The 5,094-nt window shown below is 39.5% G+C and overlaps 1 pseudogene; it reads left to right on the forward strand.

Annotated features, from left to right (window-relative positions):
* The first annotated feature begins 283 nt into the window (after positions 1–283).
* Positions 284–1,043, forward strand: LOC103205298 (annotated as a pseudogene).
* Positions 1,044–5,094: the final 4,051 nt, after the last annotated feature.

The following is a 5,094-nucleotide window of genomic DNA, read 5'->3' on the forward strand; positions in this document are numbered from 1 at the left end:
TAACACTTATCCTATGATTCATTATAGCATGTGATCCTGGAAAAGGCAAAACTATTGGAACAAAAATCAGATCAGTGGTTACCAGGGGCTAAGGATGGGGAAAGGGGAATAACTACAAAGACACATGAGAGAACACTGGGGAAATGTTTTATATTATGATTATGGTGGTGATTACATGACTGTGTATATCTGTTAATATTCATTAAACTGTGTAACTGAAAAAGGTGAATTCTATTGTATCTAAATTATACCATAGGAATCCCAACTTTAAAAAATAAAGCTTTTTATTTTCCTGGCTGGAACCATGGTGGGTGTTGAAGGGAAAGAAAAGAAGGTCCTTGCTGTGCCAGAAACCCTTAAGAAAAAGTGAAGGACTTTTGCAGAACTGAAGATTGAGCACCTGAGAAAGACGCTTGCTCAAAAGATGTTTCAAAAGGCAAGGAGGAAGTTTATTTATGAAAAAACTAAATGCTATGGACAAATAATATATACAGATGTACAGAACTCAGATTTGAATTGCTAGGATGGCAAGAAAAGTTGGCAATAATAACTAATAACAAGCTGGCATTTGTTATTAGAATCAGAGGTATCAATGGTGTGAGCCCAAAAGTTTGAAAGGTGTTACTGCTTCTTTGTCTTAGCCAGATCTTTAATGGCACCTTTGCTAAACTCAACAAAGCTTGGATCAACATGCTGAGGATTATGGAACAATATACCACATGGGTATATCCAAACCTGAAGTCAGTGACTGATCTGATCTACAAACATGGTTATGGTAAAATCAATAAGAAGTGAGTTGTTCTGATAGATAACACTTTGATTACATTCTGTCTTCATAAATATGGCATCATCTGCGTGGAGGATCTGATTCAGATATTTATTCTGTTGGGGAGTGCTTCAAAGAAGCAAACAAATTCCTGTGGTCCTTCAAATTGTCTTCTCCATGAGATGGAATGAAGAAAAAGATCACCCATTTTGTAGAAGGTGGAGGTGCTAGCAACAGGGAAGACCAGGTCAACAGGTATATTAGAAGGATGAACTAAGTCGTCTACCATGATTATTTTTGTAATCTGGTCAGTTAATAGAACAATTATAGCTTTCAAATTGAAAGAAAAAAAAGAATATATACTCATGGTAGATAATTAATCCATCACAGAAATATGCTTCACAAAACATGCTTTGCTTATAATAATAAATATTCAAAAATTGAACCTTATCCTGAATTCCCCTTATTATCTTTGCTTTATTTTAAAATAGTGCCTTCTGATGGATTAGACAATGAGGTTGTATTGATGATCCCACTCATAATCTACATAGCAGAGGAAAACATTGCAGTCTTGTCCATGTGTATGAAATGCCAACCTGCATAAATAGCCCAGATACACACAAACAGCTCAGAGCCCAGGGAGCATCTCAGGAAATCTCTGGCTTCATTCAACATCTCAGTATTTAATTTATCATAACACATGCTGAAAATTAAGTACTTTGCCATTTGATCAATGTGAGGTTACTGGGATCTTGTGAAATGGAAAGAAATATTTCAACCATTAATTCAGACCACTCTAGTCTTTCCCTTTAGAACATTTATTCATTTACAACTTTCAAACGTACAGGATCTTAAGGTGCTCCACATGATGAGTATTAAACTTGACCCAGACTTAGCCAAAGAATGATTGAAAGCAATCCATGAGTCCAAAAATGAAGAAGAGGAATTTCTAGAGACAACTCCAATATAGGAAGTGACAAGCTTATTCTACAAATAGATCAAGTTCTTGCATTCATGAGTACTAGGAGTTGAGAAAGGACCATTCCCTTGAGAAGGACATCATACTTGGTAAAGTGGAGAGTCAACGAAAAAGGGGAAGGCCCTCAATGAGATGGATTAACACAGTCGCTGCAATGATGGGCTCAGTTATAGCAAGGATTGTGAGGATGGCACAGGACCAGGCAGTGTTTCATTCTGTTGTACATAGGCTCTCTGTGAGTAGGAGCCAACTTGATGGCATCTAACAACAGGAGTTGAGCCAAGACCTTTCTGGGAGTCTCAGACCCAGGGTCTCAGCAGCAGTCCTTAGAAAGGAGAGCTGCCTAGGGAACAAACTGTGAGGAAGCACAAACCTTCATTTGCACCATTCCTATGGCCTACCCTTCCAAAAAGAAGCTCATGGCATACATGCATATGTGATTTATGTCTCCAGCTATGTCAGCAAATGAAGGCCTCCTTATGAGCAGAACTGTGCTTTTCTGAAGGCTCTGAATTACCTGGAGGACTGGATGAACTGGGAGGTGCTTAAGTCATCAGAATGGGGCTCCACAGGAAGTCCTATGGCATAAGAGGAAAGAGAAGCAAGCATTGGGCTCTAGGTGCTTCCTTGGGACCACAGTGAGCTCCAGTGTACACCCAGGGCCCATGGCCAAACCCATGAAATGATGGGACACTTGAGCCACAAATGAGCATCAGGCTGCCATGCTCTGACTCCCAGGGGCCCAGCTCCATGTCAGTCTTCCAGAGAGAGACAGCTTGACATCTGAGGGCAGAAGCAGGAGGGATGAACTGGATATTTGCAGCGCATATGATTATGTTTGTCCTCACCCAAAAATGATGGCTTTTTGGTGTTAATTAGTATGTATAACTTTTTAAAAGATACTTTTATTGGAAAAAGGCTTCAAAGTGCAGAAGTCCCGGAAACCAAACCAAACCCACTGCCATTGAATCAATTCCAACTCATAGTGACCCTCTAGGACAGAGCAGAACTGCCCCCATAAGGTTTCCAATGCTATAAATCTTTACAGAAGCAAATTGGCTCATCTTTCTCCCACAGAGCTGCTGGTAGGTTCAAATTGCCAGCTTTTTAGTTAGCAGTCCAATGCTCAGAGGTACAGGTGGCTTGAAATTGGATGTGAGCACAACTTCATAGTAAACCAAGGCAGTTCTTGGGATCAACTTCTCTTTCCTTCCAAGAAATTTGTTCTTTCCACGAGCTAATCTTGCTTTTCTTTGTTCATCCATTTCACATTCTCTTTTCAACCAATATTTACTCATGATTTGTCTTCCTTCATAACTTTAACATGCCCTTTACCATTCTCCTCTGTGATGAGTATCATGTAGTCATTAAGAACAGAGGCTCTGGAATCATGTAGAGCTGGGCTTGAATCTTGACTCCACCACTTATTATATGATCAAGCTACTTATCATCTCTGAGCTTGCAAATTAAGGAGAACAGTGACGCCTATTCATAGAGCTGTTACAGGAATTTAAAAAGAGAGTCCATGTGAGGTGTTGGATCATGTCAGGCACATGGTAGCCCTTCACCTCTGCCTCCAGTTCTGATTGGTAATACTCTGTGTTCAAATTCTTGACAAAGAAAATTAAGTTGGCATAGCTCTCCTATCGGACTACACGATTACAGCTGCCTATGGATTAATGAATCTTCCTTCAGTCAGAGGCCCTCTCTTGACCACTTTGCCATGGCCTACATACGGGTTTAGTTTATAAATTCTGCCCTATTGCAGCAAGTAGAGGTGGTGAAGGAAGCATTTTTCTGAAGGAGAGGTGTAGCTGGCAGATATGGATCAGCATCCCAGGAAGGAAGTATCTACAAATTAGAGGTTTTCAAAATATTGAACCAAACATTCCTTTATAACCAAAGTAACTGTGGTAAATGCGTGTTATTTGTTTTCATGAGTTTAGCTGCTGGTGCACATATGTGTTTTACTTAAGCCTTTTTTTTGAGAATTTCTGTTGTAATTTTATTACAAACATCAATATAAGGATAATAATTCAAAGACAGCTCTAGAAATACAAAAAAAAAAAAAAATGCTCTATGAAACTGCCCAGCAATCAGTCTCTGATGTGGAAGTAGGTGGGATAACCCCACCTGCAGTTGCCTGTATGGGAAACATTTTCCTGAGGGTAAATGAGCTTAACACTGCAGACAGCCCTCCACAAGGCTTCTGCATAAACCTCTTCTAAATAAGTGCTCAGCCTGAAATTCAAATGAAATTATGCCAAGAACTCTGAAAAGCTGATGAGTGTGGTTGTTCACAGGTCAACTTGGTGAGGTTTGCTGGCTGAATAGTAAGTACAATAGCTACTCTGCCTCTCGCTTCCCTTTGACTCTGCTCACACAATTTATCCACTCAGTCCAAATGCATAGTTCTCTAAATTCTTCTGACCAAGCACAAGCCTATCTATTCTAAGGTGTAATTTTATGGACAATTTATTTCCTACTTTACAACAATGACCTATTTCTTCTTGCTCAACTTTGATTTTGTACCATTTTAAAACTACTAGGAGATAATGTTCGTAACTCAATTGTTGAACAGAGTAAGACACTAGAGATGGTTCCATTCATTCATTCATTCATTCAACAACTATTTTACAAGGAGCTCCTTACATTTAGCCTTGTCTTAAGCATGTGAGATACACCAAGGACAAGACAGGAAAAAAAAAATGCAACTCTTATACAGGTTACTTTCTATGGAGATAGAAAATAAACAAGATAAGTAACATATACAGTATATTGGAGAGAATAATAGCTGAATTTAAAAAATTGAGCAGTTAAGAAGGAAATACTTCTATAATTTTTAAGATAGGATAAGATATAACATTAGTAAGGCTGTGTGATTTCTTTTAGAAAAATCAGCACTAGGCTGTTTCCTATGTAATAGAGGTTAAAGATGTCCCAATGTCCAACTTTTACAAACTGCTGTACCACTCCATCATCTCTAACATCAACTATCAGTCCTCCCCCAATACTCTTCTTTCTGTCTTGTTGTTGTTAGGTGCCATCAAGTCAGCTTTGACTCAGAGTGATCTTGTGGTTGTTTTTTGTTAGGTGCCATAGAGTTGTCTCCAACTAGTGACCCTATGCACAGCAGAACGAAACACAGCCCAGTCCTGCGCCAGCTCCACAATCCTTGCTATACTTGAGCCCATTGCCACTGCCACTGTGGCAATCCATCTCGTTGAGGGCCTTCTCCTCTTTTGCTGATACTCCACCTTACCAAGAATGACATCCTCCTCCAGGGAATGGTCCCTTCTGACAACATGACCAAAGTAGGTGAGATGAAGTCTGGCCATTCTCGCTTCCA

Source organism: Orycteropus afer, unplaced genomic scaffold (genome assembly GCF_000298275.1).
Source record: "Orycteropus afer afer isolate SDZICR_OR568_19922 unplaced genomic scaffold, OryAfe1.0 scaffold00280, whole genome shotgun sequence".
NCBI classification, from domain to species: domain Eukaryota; kingdom Metazoa; phylum Chordata; class Mammalia; order Tubulidentata; family Orycteropodidae; genus Orycteropus; species Orycteropus afer.